The 23,510-nt window shown below is 32.9% G+C and overlaps 1 long non-coding RNA gene across 1 annotated transcript; it reads left to right on the top strand.

The window, feature by feature from the left end:
- Positions 1–15,638: 15,638 nt before the first annotated feature.
- On the top strand, positions 15,639–18,453 carry LOC147077472 (uncharacterized). Its single transcript, XR_015069837.1, has 3 exons — positions 15,639–15,703; positions 16,101–16,292; positions 17,857–18,453. It is a non-coding gene; the product is annotated as an uncharacterized LOC147077472 (long non-coding RNA).
- The last annotated feature ends 5,057 nt before the right edge of the window (positions 18,454–23,510 follow it).

Raw genomic sequence — 23,510 nt, 5'->3', positions numbered from 1 at the left:
AAAATTAAAACAATGAATTAGTAAAAATCTCTTAAGTACATCATATAAAACATAATAAACTAATACGTAAATAATATGACCATACAAAATATATACCTAAGTAATAATAGGATGGGGTCCTTTGACAAATTCACATGTTATAACATTTTTTTTAATTGTAAGTTTATCTTTGACTTTAATGTTTTCAGATAGGTAGGTACTTACATATTTATTAATTATTATAGTTAAAATTGTGAATTATCAAAAAATGTATATCGCCTTAAACCCCGCGAAACAAACCATAACAGAATATACTTTGTCAATAAATACTCATCTACCTATAAAATATATGCATGAGAAATTGCAATTATCATATTTAAATGGCTTTCAACTAGAATGAGTCCTTTCATGCTACTAGATTTTATGCATGAGTAATTACAATTATCACATTTAAAAGGCTTTTCACCAGATTGCGTGTGTTTGTGTTTTTTCATGGTACCTGACTGTCTTTATAAGTAATTATGTTAATCACTTTTCATTGTTGTTTAATTTAATAAACATGTTGAAAATGTCCCTTTAAAGCGGACGAAACCGAACCTAATTTATTGATTAAAAGTGCAATAAGTACTACAAAAAAAATGCGCTAAATTAAACAACAATACAACGCAATTCCACCATGAATTGACAGTAAAGTTAACAAAATAAAAGAAATTAATCACAATTCAATGATTTTTCACCAGAATGATTATTTTTATGCAATTTCATGCTACCAAATTTTATGCACGAGTAATAATAATTAAGTATCTTTTCACCAGGTTGAGTCTTTTTCAGTATTTTCATGCTACTAGACGTCATGCATGAGTAATTACATTTATTACTTTAGGACTTTTCCCCAGAATGAGTCATTTTGTGTTTTTTCATGCTACCAGACGTCGTGCATGAGTAATTGCATGTGTCACATTTAAATGGTTTTTCGCCAGAATGAGTCATTTTGTGTAATTTCATGTCACTTGATTGTCTGCATGAGTACTTGCACTTATCGCATTTAAATGGTTTTTCACCAGAATGAATCATTTTGTGCTTTTTCATGTCACTTGGATGTCTGCACGAGTAATTGCAGTTATCACAGTTAAATGGCTTTTCACCAGAATGAATCATTTTGTGTATTTTCATGTCACTTGATTGTCTGCATGAGAATTTGCACTTATCACATTTAAATGGTTTTTCACCGGAATGAGTCATTTGATGTTTTTTCATATCACTTGAATGTCTGCATGAGTATTTGCATTTTTTACATTTAAATGGTTTTTCACCAGAATGAGATTTTTTGTGTAGTTTCAAATGACCAGATTGTTTGCATGAATAATTGCACTTATCACATTTAAATGGTTTTTCACTAGAATGAGTCTTTTTGTGTTTTTTCATGTCACTTGAATGTCTGCATGAGTATTTGCACTTATCACATTTAAATGGTTTTTCATCAGAATGAGTCAATTTGTGTCTATTCATGCTACTAGACCTCGTGAATGAGTAATTGCATGTGCCACATTTAAATGGTTTTTCACCAGAATGAGTCATTTTGAGTGATTTCACGACGCCACCAGGACGAAATCTAGAAAAATGACCATCGTCATATTTAACTAGCCTTCCAACGGAATCGGTCGTTTTCGCAATTGTGGTTTTGTGTATCGCTTTGTGAAGCAACATAGGTCGAAAGACGAAAAAAAATCAAAACAGATACTGCACACAAAATTTTCTTTATGAAACGATTTTTTTTTCAGTTGTATAACAGCAACTAATAATTCTGTGTTTACCATATTCGATTGAAAAATATCACGTTTACTATTGCGACAGGCGACATTATTGAACCTTTCTATATATTCCTTGAGTTCTTGCTTAATATCTTGTTCCTCAATTTGTAGGTCTTCGCTAGACGTTTGTGCTTCAGTCACGTCCCAGGACGATATGATACTCGCAACATCAGCCGGTACAGTGCATCTAGCGATAATCTAAATAAAACATATAAAAGTTTCATCAGTCAAAGGTCATTATTACCATTATGTACCATGTCAGTCGTAGCGATTCTAAACATGCACAAAACACTTTTGTGCGGCGCTCTTGTTTTAATTATTACAATGTGTAGTTAATAATTATTATAAAGCAATCTTTATTCGTAGGATGTTTATCACACTTGAATGGTCAAAGACATAGCTTATAATGAGTATCTTTAGAATTACCTTCAAATGTGTTAATCTTGCCCATTTTTTGAAAAATAAAATGCCCAATTCTTGTCGAATTTGGGATCAAAGAGTTATCAATATAATTTTTATCGTAAATATTTAAATATAATAATGTCGATATAAATTATACTTATGGTTTTATAAATGCGTTTAAAAATTAATAAATGTAAAAAATCTTAACACCACTGCACATTTATGTACTGAAATATGACTATATTCTAAAACATTATAGCGTGAGGTTTAAAAGAATACTATTTTATGTAATAAAAATACTTTATGCAGTCATCAAATGTATAAAATAAATATAAAGGATAATAAGGCTTCCAAATTATGTAAGTAGATTATCTACAACGTTTAAGGTATGTCCAGGATCATGCTTTGAAAGTAGAACAAAAGCTCCATTTTGAACTACGCCGAGCAAGTCCCCATGACATCAACATAAATGCATTGATCTTCAGTTGATGTTTGTAGTAATAAAATCATGACGACATAATGCAATGTTTCAGCCTTGTAGTAAATCCTTTTATAGTTTAAAATGACGTTAACTTCCCACAACAAAACTGATACGAAATCCCCATATTAAGTCCCCCAGTTCACCCTGCTCGGTCTGTCGACTTCTCAGAGTGGGCTGTGGATGATAAAAGTCAACCTGAAAAGGTCATGAATAATTTATAAGTAAGTAAAATAAAAGGTATCGCATAAGTGTGTGTAATCGGAGATCAATTTTAAGTTGCAATGTATAGAATCCTACGAAAGCTGCACTTTCATATAAAACATTACTTCGTTGTAAATTCACACAAATATTGTCGCGTCTCTTCTTTCTCTAGTAAATACAATACAACCCTTTGTGTTAAATAGAGACAGCACTCTTCTTGTACTCCTTTCATACATTTTGTTCGATGTATAAAGCCTAGTGAGTAAGAAAGAGAACACTCTAAGACAGATTCTCTATAGTCAGTTCTCGTACGTGTGAACGAGACAAATTCACAATCTTAAATATAGAAGTAACCAAAGGAAGAAATCTTTTCATATCAATTTTTGAGATGCGATTATTGATTTATACAAACTTAAATGTAAAATGGACATCGCTTATATTGTTAGAATATATTGATTAAGTTTCCTTGTAAACTTTACTAACAAATTGTAATAGTTTGAGAGGTGAGATAATAATCCATACAACTCTTCACCTCTCTCTTTCTAGGCGGATATGTTCAGTTCGTGCCTCACGAAACAAGTTGATGGAGAATTTAAAATGTTAAAATAACCTATTTCCGATTATTCTAGCTTTCTCAAAAGCATCCAATTTACTATCTATCAATCAGTTCTACCTTATTTATACCTTTTCTGAGCGAAACTTTGCGTTTATGCTAACAACCTCCTAGAGCCATACACTTAGCTCTCTATCTGTCATTCTGATGTTTTCAATGAAAAGATGGAAGTAGACATATGAAAGTCACTCTATGCCTACAAGCCCTCAGCCTCCACTTAATCATCTACCCTTCACATCAGGAAGTTGTAACCAATGCGTTAACCACGTATTTTCTTTCTTACAGAAAGAGACGGGAAGGTTTTCCATCTTTGGCAGAACCCCCTCCCGATGTCCCTTCGGACCTCTATAAAAGAGTATAATCTCTTCAAACAAATCAGTACCGTCCAAGCGATATTCTCCGGAGGACGTGCGAGACCTCTCGGTCTACTACGCACTCTTCGTTAACAATTTTAATATCCGCGAATAAAATCATTACGAGATTTACTTTACGATAATCAGTTCAGTTCCGACTGCAGTCCCGGTCGGATCCTGCCATCACGACGTTCTCCGTAACTCGCGAAGGGTTTCATAGTACTACGTACTCGCGAGTTATTTTTAACGGGATTTCCGCCCGCGCTAAATCAGTGTCACATGTGGATGACATCACGCTTACAACAGTATTGCGAAACTCATACTGAATTTTATAAAAATGACAATTATATACGGACGTAAAATAATTACGTGTGCGATCTTTCAAATCTAATTGAAACATTTACCTCTCAAATTAAATAGTGTTTTAAGATTTAGTTTTAATAATAACTAAATAAAAGACTATTTTATAAATCATAACTATGTGCTTTTAAAATTTAAAAGATTTTATACTTATAAATAATTAAATACTAAGTTTTTAACTATTACCTATCAACTGAAAACATAACTAAAAGACTATATATACGAAAAAAACATTTATTATAAATAAATTAGTTCCCATAAATATATTAAATATAATTTTTATTAATTTTATACCATAAACTTTATCCTGTGACCTTGACCTCTGTAGAGGGATGTGCTATAGACAATAAAATACAAATATTTTAAAGCGAGTTTTTATTAATGAAGTTTCTGTAGTGGAGCACCGTCAACGAGTGCGTCCACCCCCTGCTTCATTTCCTCACTGGATGGAATCCCTCTCACGATACTGAGCTAGTCGAATATCAGGGACCACTAATTGGTGGATACTTCTGAGGGACTGGTAACATCCTGCCTCTCGACGCGAGGTTTGCTATCAACCATTGGCGGTCACACCTGAGAGAGTGGTGACACTCCCTTAACTGAACGGTTTTCCATTTTCACGGTCTGTCAGAATTACTATTACTAGCTCCACAAAGTTTTTGTTTCTTATTTAGTACAGGCATTTTTGTTAGTATCAATTAAATTGTTTGTTACTGTATTACTTAGCTTGGTTTTTTACACACAAAATGACCCCAGAATTGCTTCGATCAGATGAGGCATTCTCTCGCTACAGTGGTCTCAAGCATTGTAAATCGATCAAAATCAGAAGTTCATGGACCGGCTTCCTCCGCAGCCTGATGAGGTTAGTACGACACGATTGTCATTTATTTTCTTTCGCGAACCGATTATAAACGATTGCTTTAGTTGATTTCGAAAAATGGACCAGACATTTATTGGCCTCCTCCAAGGTCGTGCGATTTGATATATCTGGATTATTTCATCTAAAACTTCGTGGACTCACTGGTTTATGCTGATAAAACCAATCGAAGCCAATATTGTTCGCGATATACGACCAGCAGTGCTCGAATAAGTGACATCTAAATTCGGTGACCAGAATTTTCTTCGTTAAGAACAAGTGCGGTGACCATATAAATTTTAATACCATTTAGATATCGATCTTTCGAATATAAAAAAATGTTTAAAAGTTGTGTTATTAGTGATCCTGTAAATGAACGTACCTGATCTACTGGGCTGTATTGTGGATCAGACGAGCCTTGTTGAGGATTCTCATTATTGATTTGGCGAATTGCATCGTCAACAAATTTTCTTTTGATGATGATATCCTCATTATCATTCTCTGACCTTATATTGATCAGGCTGTCTTCACACTCCTGTAAATAACATCATGATTAATAATATTATATGGATAAGACCTGTCTCAGTTGTATCCTCTGCTTTCAGTGGCCACCAAGTGAATGTATACTCACTGAAAGACATTCCGGCTACATTGAGTACTTTAATCTGCCTTTTTAACATATTGCATAGCATATCGCACACTGAGATCTATAGGGTCGTAACTGCAAAAAACATGATCTTGAGTAATTTGAGTTTTAATGTAAAATAATTAACTTCAATTTAATTATTTACAGTAGACCGCAGAAAATTGTACCATGTTAGAATAATTTTGTGTACTTTACTCAACTGTAGTTCCTAAATATATAAATATATTTTTTTAAATTATATTGTGGATTTTTGCAGTTGCGGCCATATATTTTGAGAATTGACGAACAAACTTGCAAATGCGGCTTCATAGTTTTAATAGAAAAAACAAAATGCACCTTTTTCATATAGCATTTATTAAAATAAGTGTTTTATATAAAAATTCTTTTATTAATGAAATAAAAATAAAAAAATAATTTCAAACAGAGAAATAAAAGAGAACAATAAAAATAACTTAATCATCAGTAGGATTTGAAATATAATTTATTTCAATATCTGACGATTAAAAAAAATCGGCGTGTGTACTTATGTACGCACGTTAGAAGTTATAATTCTTTGGCGTAACAAAACAAGAACAAAACTTGTGATAACCTAGATTCTTCGACTAGCTCTTAATTATCTTGTTAAATTACATACTTAAGAAAACGGCAGGTTATTGAAGCGCCGTTGGTTTATTTCTAAAAATTTTAACTTATATTACTAAATTATGTCATTATTTATCGTTGTTATTATTTTTAAAGTACCAACTGTCACTCTGACGTTTATTTGTTTGTTAAGGTAAGGAATTGCAAATCGCCGACAATAATAGATTCGCTGCCTAGGCAACGGAACAATTCTAAACTATAATATTATAATGTATAATCGTCACGATTGCAGTATTATACTGTGGCGTAAAGGTAGTGCGTTCGGCTGATAACCGTACAATCGGTTGTTCGAATCCAATCGAGTGCGTTTTTTTTCGTGTGAAAAAATTAATTGTGTTCATTTTTGGGTAATTTTGCAGTTGCGATCTTATAGATCACAAATTGCGATATGTATTTACATTATCATATTAAACATACATAATTTTGAAAACACTCATGAGAAAATATAGCCAATAGAGAAAATCTTTTTCGAAAAAAGTAAGAATCAAAACTGCGTCTCTTGGGTATATCGCGCACTGTACATTACTACTATCCTACGACTGCCATGCTTAATAACGACAAATTTTAATAATTGGCCTTTTTAATACCTGCTCATAGAGCACTCACCAAAACTGAAAAAATTCATAAACACAAAAATGTCGATCCTCAGCCATGAGTGTACGACCAAGAAGAAGAGCAAAGCATAATCTTTGCCGCGTTATGCCATCTCTTACGTCAAAACTCGTCCGCCTGCAACGTGTCGAATACGTCATCGATATTCACAAAATATTGATTAACGAAACAAAACATTATTTACAAAACTCCAGTATCCTTATGATCACATTAAAATTGCTACCACTGAACTAAAATACACAAGCAATAACAAGTCAAGACGTCAGAATTTAGAGATGGGCGAACCGATTATTAATTTAAAACATGTGGCAGATGTTGAGAAATACTCCTGCCTGTATAATTACAGGCTGCTAGAATATTCCCGTAAAGATATTACCTACGGAAAACGCTTAGGATTAAGTACCTAAGAAAGACAATGGGTTTGACAGTTTGAGGTTATGAGATTATTGGGTTTCAGTAGCCCGATGTGCGAAGCATGTCACTGGCCAGTTGATGAATTCGAGCAGCAACCAGTTTGTCGGATTTTAGTTGCTGCGTGAGAGGATGGCCTTAGTCTAAGCTCAAGCAATTCAACCTTGCCGTGTTAGGAAAATACTCGCAGATTGAAATATGTATGGAGTGAACTCGCAACGATCGTCGCCGAGCACAGCGGAGATAAAATCTCACGCATTCGCCCATAGATAACGACACTAGAAAACTAAAAGCGTCTCTTAAATCAAAGTCTTATTACCTAGTCAACTGATGATGGTTAATACGATGCACTGTGTTAATCAACAGCAGATTATTTTACGGCGTGTATTTTTGAAGGAAGTATTAATAGACAGTTTTGAAAAGTTTTTAAATCCCAAGTGTCAGAATTTTTAATCATTGGTAAGTATTTATTTCGAAGTGTCAGAATAAGGACGCCAGTTTTAGTGTGGAGGGTAAAATAATGTTTGAGGAAGTAATAATATTAAAAAATCGGTTGTAAAACTAAATAATCATTATTTAAATTACGCGTGTCAGTAGATAAAACATATATCCATTATTATTATGATAATTTGACAAGTAAACAATTGTATATGGGACGCATAGCAATTTAGGGTTACCATCTCGCACGTAAGGGATATTTGTCTATGCTCGCACGCCAAATTCATGAATATTCGGTACAAATGACCATTATTGTGATTATTAAAAGAACACCAACTAAAAAGTAATGGAAGGTGCACCAAAAGAGCGATAATTATATGAGCACATCACACAGATGACAGAAGATAACCTCAATTCCGATAACTTTAAACCCAAATTATAATAATTTAGTGATATTTGACGGTTTATAAATATTATGGAAATTAAAAATATACCTATTAAACTATTATTATCTAATTGAAATAACCTGTTTCATAAATTAATTCTATTGAAACGATTATGAATATTGTGTCTTCAATTGAAATTACGTGCAAAATAACTAATTAGCTTAAAGTTAAGTGATAGTTAATGGACTATTTCAACCTATATCTAATATACTCACTTACATATTTTTAAAGAAAATAATAATGAAAAATAATACCTCATTTTAAGGTTAAATTTGATTAAAAATGTTATATTGTGAAATATTATTCATTCAACCAAATTTTTCATACATTTTGAATGAGATTAAAATACCTAATATGATTGATCGAACTAATAAATCGATAATCGAATGAGTTTATGTGATATTAGTATTAATTCAAATAAAATAGCTACCTACTTTCTGGTTTGCATGTCGATTATAAAACAATTTATATTAGTATAAATCTTTTAGATAACGAACCTTTTAATGTCGAGACAATTGAAACATACCTATTACTTATCCCATATAATATCAAAATTACGGATATCGATAAATTATACTAAATAATTTTATTTACAAAATAAAAGGAATGTTATTGATCGACAATGGCTAGGCATTTTTTGCTGTGGGGAAAATATTGATATATTTTTATAAAATTTACAATAACCTGGTCACACCGTTCACCGTTGACATGACAAGCCAAGCGACCCTTCAAGTTGCCATGTATTTTTTTTTGTAAACAACTGAAGTCTGCCTTATTCTTTATTTTTTATGTCAAAAATAAACCTATAATAGACACATCTGGTGTACCTACCTATCTGTCTTCTTATTTTTTTAAATGTTAAAAATATATTATAATACACACTAGGCATACAACATAATTCTATAATGGAGCATGTATTTTCAATGGTCATTAGCCCAGTGTAGATACCTACTGAAAACAGTTTCTAATTCTTTCTAATTGATTACAAACTAATTCTGTTGTACGCAGAGCATAGAACCAACAGTTACAGCTGATGGCTAGAACGAATTTCTTAAGAAACCTGCTCAGAAGATCCACATTGAATTGTGGAGCCATTTTTTTAGATACATTCATTATAATAGAAAGAAAAGATACTATTCTAGATGTCTAGTGCTGAGGAAGTCAACTGTCATCTGTCAAGGTACAGCATAACCATAGACGATTATGGTATTAGTCTATGATACAACTAACTCGAATATTAGTCTATGTTATAACCCTGGTTGGAATGACAGAGAAGAATACTATCTTAGAAAATTTAAAAAAGCGGCCAATTAAATTATTTCTGCCCAAATTTTAATCTATTCTGACACACAAATATTTATACTTGACATTAAACATTTTAATAATTCCCTGTGCTTGTTTAAATACTTTCCCATATATTATTTGAATACTTACCATTGAGCATTTTTTACTTCCTGCTGATTTTAAATTATTCCCAAAGATTAATAAAATACTTTTATTAAGATACTTCCTATTTTTGAATATTTATACTTACCGAATAATTAGAAGCCTTATTTTACTAAGGCTTCGGCCCCATAGGTAGGTGCTATGCTCGTCTACTAAAAACACTCTGCCACATTGCACGCTACGTGCTTGTGTACAAATACATTTGACATTTGGGAGCGCTCAAGTCAACAACTATTTGTCACTCTCGAAACTAACCAGAAAGCTACTTCTCACAGTGAATTTTAGTTTAAAATTTTGGATATGCGAAAGATTTGCTTGCGCACTGTCAATTATTCATCCCATGCGTCATTATTCATAACCTCAAAATATACAGTGTTTGTCATATTGAAGAAACATCCGCCATCTTGCAAAATAACTAGGTGACACAATAAAAATAACCAACACGTTTGTTCGCCGGGAAACTCACGAGGTGGCTAATAATCACGTAGCGAGGCGCGAAGCGTCCAGTGTGGCCATTGCGATGGTAAAGTGCACGTCCGTTCGCAATGATATGTTACCTAGCACGTAGTTACCAAGCAAGGCGCCTGCCTATGTGGCCTTAGCCTAAAACATTCACGCTAACCTAACTTTAATCTAGTATATAGATATTTGTATTAAATTTGTTTGCCGTCGGCTTTCACTAAACAGACAAGAACCGTGATGACTTTTGCAATACGTATTTCGTAAAATCGAATGAAAAAGCCCTGTATAATTACATAGTTTTTGTTCCGTCCGATATTAAAACAATATTGTCTTCAATTTGTTGTTCACTTTGTAGATTAGTCGTGCTTAGTTACTGCGCATTTGAAACAGAATTTTGAATACCCTCGCCTAAACAAATTAGAAATCTACTTACCTCTTTTATGTGGATACTATCGTGGTCCTCGATGTTTTCCTGTTTGACTGACACGTCAAATCGACCCTTGCTGTTGAAGTGATTTACGTCAATCGATAGGTATGCACCGTCGCTGATTACCTCCGCCGTTTCGTCATGTGATAATTCACCGGTTTCTTCTTCCATTTTATGCGGTATTTGATATTAAAATCTGTCAATAGCTTCACGACCTCAGGAAAACGCGTTTCACCGGCAAATATAAAATGACATCTATCATAGACATCAGGACTTCGATGAAAAAAAAATTGTCTATGCTCTCTAGGGAAAATAAAAAGAGAATCGACGGTATAGAACTATCGTTATTCAGTTTTTACTTCCATTATATACGGTATTTGATATCAAAATCTGTCAATAGCTTCACGACCACGTGTGCGATGAATAATAATTATTGTAGGTTGTTAAAATATACAATGGAATAGACTCAAATGGCTTCTACCAATCTACCATAGACATCGGGACAGTGTTCATATTTTTTTGTCATCGAATTTTTAAAGTACGCGGTTCAAGAAATTAATAGTACATATTATTACCTAGTTCGCGGTATTTTGTCAAAAATTCTAATAGGTACCTACGCGTTGTTATTGTTGTTAGATAAAAATTTCGTTTAAGGGCACACATGCTTACATTGCATGCTTTGCATTGCATTACATGCTTGCATTGGCACGCAAGTCAGACGATTTACAGTCTTCGGACTTTTTTTTCGCGTGGAGCACCCCAGGTCTGCGGACTTTTTAATCCGCAGACCAGGCTCGTTGGATTTCAAACATGTTTGATATTTTACTCGCCGAGCCGCTGAAATTCGTACGTTCACCACGCTTTACCATCACATTATTTATATCTATGCCGACGGACGACAGCGCCATCATTATTTTACTGTCATTCAAAGTGTTCGGACATCTCACATCGATAACAACAATGGTAGATCTACGAGTGCATTCGAAAAGTTTCTTAGAAGATTTTATTAGTTGTTTTAAAGACAACCCATCGTTGTGGAAGACGACCAGCCCACTATACAAGAATCGTGATGCCAAGTCCTTGGCGTATGCGGAACTTTTGGAGATTTTAATCAAGGTGGAGCCGCAGGCAAGGGTCGACGATGTTAAAAAGAAAATACAGACATTGAGGTCGGGTTACAGAAAGGAGAGAAATAAAGTAAGGACATCATATCGAAGCGGAGCCGGCACAGACGCAGTTTATCTACCCAAACTGTGGTACTATAAAAATTTGGAGTTCTTGAACGACCAAATGGAAGGTACGTAGGAATGCTTTAAAGCTATTTATTATACACGTGCAGATTATGAAATTGTCGTACCTAGCTCTGAAAGTGACATCGCATTAGATTAGCTACTATTAAGCAATTAAAACATACAGCTATGAATCATTTCTAGTCACAATAAAATTTCTTATTCTTTGCCGAGGTAGGTAATAAATAATAATAATATATAGGTACAAGGGAATGCTTTAAAGCTATTTATTATACACGTGCAGACTATGACATTGTCGTATCTCTGAAAGTGACATCGCATTAGATTAGCTACTATTAAGCAATTAAAACATACAGCTATGAATCATTTCTAGTCACAATAAAATTTCTTATTCTTTGCCGAGGTAGGTAATAAATAATAATAATATATAGGTACGAGGGAATGCTTTAAAGCTATTTATTATACACGTGCAGACTATGACATTGTCGTATCTCTGAAAGTGACATCGCATTAGATTAGCTACTATTAAGCAATTAAAACATACAGCTATGAATCATTTCTAGTCACAATAAAATTATTTATTCTTTGCTGAGGTAGGTAAGAAACAATAATATATAGGTACGATCATGGCGGTGGAAGCGCGGCTTATTGAGTCGTGGTCGGGTCCCAGGTTCAAATCCTGGGTCTGACAAGTACACATTGAATTTCAATTTGTGTATGAGTCAGAGTATGGACCTAATATGTTGAGCAAGTGGCTGACATCCATTTCTCGTAAAAACAAAATCTGTCAATACAAACCTCCACTCCGTGGAGGTCCATATTATGATCGGACATGGTCGAAAGAAGAAGAAAAGAAATGATCATAAAATCAAAAATCGCTCGAGTTAGGTTCCTTCAGAGACAATCAATAAATCGTCAATCATCAATCAAAATTAATGGTACAGTTTGGTTATGAGGAATACAGCGGAAAACACATTTTGAAAATACCCGATATACTGGATTACACCAATTATACCAATATCAATATTAACCGTATGAAGGAATGGGTACTTAGGGGAGAGATAATAAAAAACAAGTTTGAGTATTATGTTGTATTTTAACAATTTACATTTTGTTTTACAGAATCGAGCTCAATATCCAGCATGGTGGACGATTTGGAAAACATGTCTCCTGATGAGAGTTACTCCAACTCGTTAAACAACGAAGATTGTATTGAGGTAAAACATTTTAACTAAATTGTTACATTGGTTTAATTTATCTATTGCTTATCATACTTTCTTGCCATGTGACAGCCCCGGTAGTATTAAAATATTTTTCGAAATCTCCTCGCGCTTTCTTAGCATTGGCAGTCGAGTTCCGATTAGTCGTTGCTTCCAAAGGCGCTAAGGTGTCCTGTGACCTCAGTCCGAGCTCTATTAAACCTGTCTCAGGATTTTCCCTATCAAGGTCATGAGAAGGAGTATAAGTATGTGTTGATTTGCGACGAAGAAAGTTGTGCAGCACACAGCAAGTTAATACAACTGTATTGATATTTTCAATTTTCATGTTTATTGGAGCTTGAAAAATGCGGAATCTAGCAGCTAAAATGCCAAAAACATTTTCTATAATTCGCCTGGCTCTGCATGTCCGATAATTATATATTCTTTTACTGTGATTTAATTGCCTTTGTGAATACGGCTTTATGAAATGGTTACGTAATGCAAAGGCTTCATCGCCAATATAAACAAATGGCAGTGCATCAGAATTAGCAGTAGGTTTTTTTGGTGCAGGTATTTTTAATCTGCCTTCGTCTAAACGTTTGAAAAAATCAGATTTTCTCAGTACGCCTCCATCAGAAATACGTCCATTTGTTCCAACATCAACATAAATAAATTCATAATTAGCATTTGCAATCGCCATCAAAACAATGCTGTGGAAATGTTTGTAATTATAAAAGTGGGAGCCGGCGCCTGCAGGTGGCACGATTGCAATGTGTTTCCCATCAACTGCGCCCAGGCAATTTGGAAATTGCCATTTACTATTAAATTCTTCTGCAATCGTCTCCATTTCTTCGTGCGTATCAGGGAACTGCAACATAAAATAATCAACATTTTATTTACAGATAGAATATTCGCCTTCAACATCCACGTTGTCGACTACTCCAAGGTCGAATCTCAATAGAGCACCAGAACCCCCATCGTTCAAACGAAAAAAATCGAATGATAGCGCCAACAAAGTGTTCGAATTAATCACCGACAAACTAAGCAAGACTGAAGATGAATTTGATGTTTTTGGCAAAATGATGGCCATGAAACTACGATCGATGTCACAGGGACAAAGATTGCTGGCCGAGAAGCTGATGCATGAAGTTGCCTTTATGGGACAAAGTGACAAAATAATGCCAGCAACTACTGTTCATACTCAACCAGTTTATCGTATATTAAGCAAAAATGTCCAAAAGCCGGTATAATAAATTAATGTTTTTTGTATGAATAAATATCTTGTAAAAATATTTGTTTTTTTGTTTGTTTTATGCCTATAAACCTTAGCTTAAGCGATACAACAAATGGTAAGTATTTGAGCTATGTTAGCAAACCTATATTATTATGTGGCCTCATTTAGAAATCAAATTCCATGCTTGCTTTTCGAAGAATATGACTAGTATTACAATACATTCAACAGGAATAATTAAGCAGCTTGCTTACAGCCTATATGGAGAGTCCTGGCTAGGTACAGCATTCTAATGGTCTATTGAATATTTAGCATGTCAACGATGGCCTTATTTGTGACTATATATATACCTATCTCAAATGCATCTTGTCTGCCATTCTTATGATGTTGCCGTCTATGATTTATATAGGTAAAACAATCCACTAAACGTTCACTTTATAAGACCAACCAATGTCTACTTGTTAATGATATATTTGTAAATTTGCCCAACTTTATTAGATGACGTATAATATAATACACACCTTGAAATATTCTCCTTTCAAAACGTCAATGATGACTTGGCAAGTTTCGGGAATTATCTTGCCCAGAGTTTGTCTTCCAATCGCAGTTCTATAATGCAAGTCAGTGAATGTTCCGCCGGCAGCCAAAAATCGCAGGGTTGCATATAATCTATCATGAGGAGAAATAGCTTCCCTCATAATAGTATTTTTTTTTTAATAAATGGGGAGACCAAATTATACAGTTCTGTGTATACATCCTCCGACATTCGCAAATAATTGCGGAAATCACTCGGTTGCAAACGCAATTCTCGTATTAAATTTGTGTGGGATAATGTCGTTCGTTTCCTTATCCAATGTTTCACCCAGTATTTGTGTACCCTTTGCTTCGTTATTACATTATCTGCCACCCAATAACCCAAAAAACATAAAACGTCGGTATCATTTAACGCCATCACGATTTAACTGTCAGATATACGTATATTATCTATGCTGTCAAAGTCGACTGTTTTACTCGTCAAATTAATTATATACTCGTTTCGTTGAACGTCTGTTGGCCAGTAGCAGAACGTAGAAAAATATGAAGACTTATTGTCGTCGGACTTTTGGCTCGCCAATGGAGCGCTGGCATTAGCTGACGTGCTTCGTCGTTTACAAATTATAACATAAATTTAAAAAATATATGTATTTATAATATTAAATATATTTTATAATGTACACAGATTTTTTTAACAACTATATTATATATATACTTTTATTTATTTGTCGCATATTTAAAATGTTCTTGCTATATTAAAATCTTTTTTTTAGCCGGCCAAATAAATCCGTATTTTTGGCCATAGACTAATATAAAAATCTCTCTCCTGTCAAATATTATGTTTGCAAATTGCAAGGTACCTAAAACAATCGTGTTTTATATCAGGAATAAGAAACACTATCTGTAAGTACAATATTATGTTATTTATTACTATTGTAGTATTCTGTGTGTTTTGCATATATTATTCAAGTGTTTATTTATTGTTTTCTTAGTCTATACATACTTTCAATGTTTCATAATTCCGACGTAATACAATCCTTTTTTTGAGGTTAGTTACATTCATTCCAGAATTATATAAAACCTGTGATTTCATAAATATATTTGTTTGATATAATCTAAGGCGTTCTAGTTGTTATTAAACATGTTACCTACCTGATTACTTTATTTTAGTTAATCAATCTTTTTTGATGCTTTGTATTATCACTAATCCGTTTTAATTACCACTCTTCAAACAGTCGCCAACTACTATAAAAGATTAAAAATCACACTATTAACAGTTCCTATGTTATGTTTTTTGCAGATGGAGAAAATGTCTACCGAGATCTTTGCTTGTCGACGGTTTCATATGAATAAGATGGAATGAAATAAATCTTTTAATTAATAATGAAATAAATCCAACTTTCGGCGTACGATTCGAACATGGCGTGATTTATGACGTCGACCATCAAGCATATACACCCATTTTATAGATTTAATAGTACAATTACACAAGGTAAATATAAAGTGACTAATGTTTAAAAAATAAAACAATTTTATAAAAACATTTTTGCACTAAATTTATTATCGATAATGATATAAAAGTTGCTATTTTGATTCGTAATATAAAATATAATATAATTGTGCATATCAGTTACTTGTATCATATTAGGTATGTCATTTGGTAGAGCTTACTCTCCAAGTCTTGTCTTTTTCAGCCTCAATATCACTTTGATATTAGAAAAATTGTCTTTCCAACACCAATGAAAGGTGCATGTATCTATACACACACATTTCTTATTTATTTATTTATTTATAAAAAAGAGTATTACGGCATTACAGCTTTTGGCCAATGCGCCATAATACATAATACGGTACTGTTCGGCTATACCGGAGGCAGCGGAAAACGCATTCCGAAAATAGTCGATAAACTGGACTATTTGTTAGTTTGGGTTAGTTTAGGTTCGGTTAGGTTGGGTTAGGTTAGGTTAGGTTAGGTTAAGTTAGGTTTGGTTAGGTTAACCTAACAAATAATCCAGTCCATCGGCCACCTCCAAAATGCGTCCTCCGCCGCCTCCGGTACAACCGAACAGTACCCATAATACATACAAATATATAAAAATATCTTAATTACAAATAACAACTAATATGACAAGAAAGTGGAAAAGACAGCATGTGTAAATATTAAAGAAATATGATAATATATACAATTATAAATTTATCCTATTTAAAACGTCTACAAACATTATATAATTAATAAAAAACAAATCAACCTTTATGGTGCCATCAAATAAGCTAATTGCACGATACACAGCATCATGAAACATACCATCTGTCCTGCGACGAGGTATCTTGAAGACCGTGGAGCTGCGAGTGATATTGGTGGGAACATGAAAATTAATATTTGCCAGTATATGCGGATTGTAAATGAACCCACGAAGAAGTAAAAAGAAATGCTTTAAAAGAACAATCACTCTTCGGGTAGACAGGGATTGCATTGATAGCATACCCAGAAGAAAACGAGTCGGGAAATTCCTTTTATTGTCATTATCATAAGGAAAGAACCCGTATGTTCTTAAGTAGAGAAATCTAAGAAATCTATTGTGGACTCGATCCAGCTTAATTGTGTGCATGAACCTATTAGGACTCCAAATAATGCTGGCATATTCAAGAATACTCAACACAAATGATACGTATAATGTACGTAGCACTCGGACGTTTTCGAATGATTTTGAAACCCTCATAACAAAACCAAGCATTTTGCTAGATCTAGTACTGATGTTAAGAATATGCTGATTGAAAGTGAACTTTGTATCATACAATACTCCCAAATCTTTTATCTCCGTTACCCTACTCAATATTATACCAGACAATGTGTATGGGAACAATAAATAAATGTATGGGAACAAAAAAATTTAAAAAAAAAAAAAACAACAAATTCAAATGCTTTAAGTTTTCTAGATGCTGTATATTAATTACTTCTTCTCTTCGGCTATATCCGCATCTTAGTTGCAGCATATGGATACAATGCGGCGCCTCCAAGAATCTCTGTCACTCTAGTTTTTTTTGCATCGTTCCAGGTCATACTAGCAGCCCGTAACTCCGCCAGATATGCTATATAGATAGTATTTAGCGGCCATCCAGGATGCCGGAATCCGGTTGGCTTGAAGAACAGGCAAACCAGATTGGGATTCTCTTCAGGCACTCGCAGCACGTGGCCGGGCCAGGTACAAAGTTGCGTATTCACTCTCAGCGTGATGGGAGGCTATTTGGTGCGTTCTTTTATCTCCCGTTACTTCTTAAATTACCGCACACCCAGTATCCGTCGTAAACATCTGTTCTCGAAGCTCAGTATACGGTTGCTCGGAGCCTTTGTAAGGTGCCATGACATAAAAACTAGTAAGATATTTAAAATAGCTGCTAGAATGAATACATTGTTGAAAGGAAATGAAAATATGATATATCAATTAATTTGTCCATCTGAAGTTGTAGATATCAGTTAATAATTATGTGTTATACCAGTAATTAAATGCTGACTTCAAATGAAAATTGACAATTAAATATTGAAATAATATATTACCAGTTTTGATTTTTTTAAGTACTATACTATATCCATGGTTCATATTACAATGTCATAGTAAAACTTAGAAGAATAAAATATGTCGTAAGACGAAATCAATCTTGGGGTTTTAATATAAGTTAAATAAATAGTACACAGCTAATTTGTTATTACTTTGAATACATGCCATGTCTTTACATCAATAAAAAACAGAAAAACAATTTAATAATGTATAAATATTTATATAAGACTTAACAACGGCTGACATCTAGTTAGACACGATGACCTCCATTTAATTTCCTCTTATTTTAAAATTCACCAAGATATATCCTAATAAGTAGGTAAGTATATTACATTTGTACATATAATAAGTAAATCAAGTACTTAACATAAATAATTATACTGTAAAATTAAATTACAATTGAAGCAGTATATATGGACCCCACAGAGTTATTAACAATATAATAATTTATATAATTATATCGGGTATATACTATATTGACACATTTTAATGAAGTCTATTTTTCTTGGTACCTACGTTCAATGATAAATGTTGTTTTATATTGTAACATAAACAATGGTAATATGCATTGATCTTTCTGATTTTTAAACTGTGATATCTATTTTATATATCTATTGATTTCTATGTGTATTATTGATACATTATTTATTTCAAATACAATAATTTCAAAACTAACAGTAAATAATATATAGAAAGCGTCATGTTGTTTAGTTGGAAAATTTACTAGGAAATTCCATCCAATCCAAATCCAATTTTTACCAGGTGGGTACTTGTAGGTCAGTTATTTTTGGAATAAAATGAATCCCTTAAAAAATATGAAATAAGAATAGAATGATAAATATTTGTGAAAATTTACCAAATCAACATGTTTAACGTGAATATTTTCACACTAAAATGATAAATATTGTTAAGAAAATATACACAAACAGTTCATTCAGAAGTTATGACGTTTAAAAGATCCCGCGAGTTAACTCGTGCGTGGCACTGATCAGTTATGAGGTGATATCAGTTATAATCATTTATGAGGAATGGTTATAAGCCATTGGCACAACCAATTTGGTTTTTGACCTTGAGAACAAAATGTACTTTTTACACGGAACCAAACCCCACGGCTGCAGAGACGAATGCTTATACAAAATATGGCACAGTGGAATCGCCAGCAAAATCTGTAGGTATCATTATTTAGATGTAAGTATACATATTATTTTGAATTTCATAAAATTACACTCGTTCTGGGTGTCTCGTAACAGTAAACTATATTAGTAAATTAGATATATCTTGATGAACTATAAAATAGTGATGTAATATAGACTTGTTGAAAATATATTAAGCATAATAAAATTTAAAATAAAAATTTAGAAATTCAGCCTTTCTGGTTCTCTAATATTCATAGATCTACTGGTTCTGGGATCTACTATTTCTGGCAGTAGACAATTCATATAAAAGTGATATATCTTTTTCTCAATCTTTTCAATCCAAAATGTCTCGTCTTTTTTGATTAATTCTATTTTAACAGGAAAATTATGTCCCGTCCAAACTCCAAATAAACAGACATCTTTCTTAGTAATATGAAGCTGCCCCTGAATCTGGAAGTACCAATCGTGATTTTTATCTATTACCATATTCCTGTCTTTATCTACTTTCCAAAATTTAATTTTTTTCTGTACAATAGCTTCATCTGCACTTATTCCAGCAGCTGAGAAAGGACATTTTATTTCAATAATTGTATCATCATCGCTGATGCCATCTGGCGTTGCACCGATAAAATCATACACATCATCGATAAACAATCCACATCTCTCAATCTTAATTCGTTCTTGTACACTAAGCTGTTGTAAAGCTATTGATTCATTTTCTTTACCATATTTTACCGCTTTCACGTTGGCTAATGATTGGCTATATAATAAACGTTTTACCAAAGGCCCAAATTTTGTATTTTCTCGCCGCTTACACACCTTTCTAAAAACAGAGGCAGTAAGAAGGTTTCGTCGCCTTTCTAGCCATTCTGCACATTCAGATTGTAATACAGTGCGTCTTTCTATGTCCCTCCTCTCATAGTTTGTCAGTTTGAGTTTTTTCAAAAAAGTTTCTTTTAACAATTGATATTGATTTTTGTCCATATCAGGTTTTTGGCAACTCTCTCCATAATCTGGATTAGATAAAGGAACAGAATGTATTGGTTTTCGCCAAGGTTTTCCTATTTTTTTTTTATTTATTTTCAACCTTCTTGATTCTAAGCGATTTATGAAGGCTTTTGGGCTATTTTTATAAACTTGTTTTTGAATTGTGCAATGTAACTTATTTGTATTAAATGCGATTACCGCCGCTGCACATCGTCCCATGTACGATTGTCTTTGAGAGTAGTTAATTCTCTTGCCGCCTACAAATTTTGCAATCATGTTATTAAAAGATTCTGAAATATTAGTAGAAAAATTATAAATTAAACTTTTTGAATTTAGCACCAAACGAGAATTATATAATTATCATTAATTGAGAAAATAGACTGCATTCTTTTAATGCTGGTACATAATTTACATCAAGCATGTCCTCTGTATTTGGTTCATTTGTACAAAAATATGGTAGACAAGAAGTATGGTCTCCAAAAACATGGTGCGGTCCACTAATTAAATCTTTTTTCAAAGCGATAACCTTTTCTTCGAAAGTACTATCTTGTAGTTTTCTATACTTGATTGCACCTATGACGGCTTTCCGCAGACGTCTTTTTCTAGACGCAATGATTTTTCTTACATTCAAGGGATATCTTGTGTCTTTGGTTAATGCCTCTATTTTGCCACAATAATTTCTAATTAAATGGTTTTTACATTCAACTTTCTCGACAGTTACATTCGGATATGGGTGACAATCAAGAATTTTTTTGTATGTGCTGGAATCTCCATCAGCGATCAATTTTGAATAAATCAATCCATGTGTATTAATAGATTCTTTAAAGCCTTCTAATATTGCTGTAGATTCCATTCCAGCTGACGGACCGGTGTAATTTAAAAAGCATTTATGTTGTTGAGCAGGGATATTTTTATTTTTAGCTTTGGCGCACAAATCGCAATATTTATTTTTCACTGACATGTACAAAATCTTTCCGGTTCTTTGACCAATGATCGTGGCAGCGCCAGATGCTGCGGAATAATTGCATCTGTATGAACGTTTCGACCAACAGCCGTCTGCAACAACTGATATCATGGGAATACCAGAAGAATCGACGTCACCATTTTCGATTGCAAGTTGTCGCTCTGCTTTCGCAGCGTTTTCCATACTCTTATTTTTGGTTTCTTCAAACCACTCGTACACCTTCTGTTGACTCTTTCTGTATGTTCTTGCTGTAATCGATGGTACGTCAATTGCTGAACACATTTCTTCCAGATTTGAAAATCCACTGCCGATACTGATTATACTGGATACAAATGCGTCACACAGATTCATTTTGTTTTTGTTCATTTCAGTGGTATATAATTTTAATTTTTTACCACAAAGTTTACATTGGATAAAAAATGTACTACTAAAGTTATCCCGATTTTCCCCAAAAATTTCTAAATGTGATAAATTACAATTAAATGGAGAATCATGGTGGCTAATTAATTGAAGTTGTTGGAAAAAATATGAAAAGTCTATAATTCTACCGCCTTCTACACCGAATTTAGGGCTTGAATCTTCAATTTCATTTGCTATAATAATTTCTTCGTGTTCGTGTTCAAATGTGGGATGAAATTCTGGTTCAGGTAGTATGCTTTGAGGATTTCCATGCTCAGGCATAGTCTTCGGCAATATATCAATACTATAATACATTCAAAAATATTAGTTTAGTAGATAGTTAACAGAAAACAAAATGTATAGCTGCTATTAATTATTGTACCAGATTATAATTTTTGTCACAGACACACTAATTTCGAATAAGAGATGGCACAAACATAATATAAGTACAAATGATCATTATACTTAATTGTGTGTATTAATAAGTAATACGCAAAACTTCCTTTTGCAAGATAAATAAATATTGTGAACCAAAATTTTCTGTGAAATGTGGTTTTTTCAACTATGTATAATTATGTCAAATTATAAAATAATAATTTCAAACCTTTGTGTTTTTAATGTATTATTATTTCCATCTTTTCTCCTACGTCTTTTTTTGGAACTTCCAGCCATCGGATAGTGAGTTCGTGGCATTTTTTGTAAGTACAATCGATATAAATAATTGTGATAATATTGTTAGGTACCTATGTCAAAAACCGAAGATGAAAATTTCGCATTCCCGCTGAAATAAATGACGTTCATAGTATTGCCAGGCTAAACTTTCGAAATTAAAGTTAATTTAAAAGAAAAAAATATTTCATTGGAAAATATTATGTAAGTACAGGCATCCATTATTATGTTATTATTTGATGAAAGTATTCTTTAAAATCATCTGTATTATTATAATCTCGCAAATTCATAATTTAGTAAAAGTTAAATTTTCTGTAATATAAATATCAGTAGGTACCTAACCTAGGTAGATTCATAATTTGGCTAAGTAAAAAATATAGATATTTTTACTTCGCGATGTGTTTGGGGTGTTCTAAATTATGTAAGTATGTTTAATAACAAATGTGAAATTCGTAAAACCTCATGTGTATTATTTATTAAATAAAAATAGTAAAACTAATAGTAGATACAAATGGTGAAAAACTTCATTCACTTATTTACTAAAATATCAATCCAATAATATTTTAGTAGATATGGCAATACTGGACGACCCGATATATTTCACTGAAATAAAATAAAATCTATCACAATTTATAAAATACATACCTACTACAATCATAATTATTTTGAATGTAGAGGGAGATAGTTGTAGAAAGGGACAGAAAACTAACTGCTATGTTGCAATATTAGGCAAAATAGATTGCAACAGTGTTAAAAATTAGAATGTATGATTTAGTATGACATTACGTAGAATTTACGCAAATACAAATTTCTTCAGATTTTTTTTGCTTTCCGATCCTTCTGTCAAAATGATTTTACGTTTGCTATAATACGCTTGAATATCCGTTTATTTAACCTATTTTTGTGCTCAATTTGCAGCATTTAGTGTTACAAACAAATTTGTGTACAATACTAGTGTGTTGGCGTATTTTTTTGGACATATAAAGTGAAAATAATAC

Source organism: Rhyacophila brunnea, unplaced genomic scaffold (genome assembly GCF_057557595.1).
Source record: "Rhyacophila brunnea isolate RB1 unplaced genomic scaffold, BYU_Rbru_1.0 scaffold_13, whole genome shotgun sequence".
NCBI lineage: Eukaryota > Metazoa > Arthropoda > Insecta > Trichoptera > Rhyacophilidae > Rhyacophila > Rhyacophila brunnea.
The sequence above is the reverse complement of the archived record's forward strand: the minus strand, read 5'-3'. Positions and strand labels throughout refer to the sequence as shown.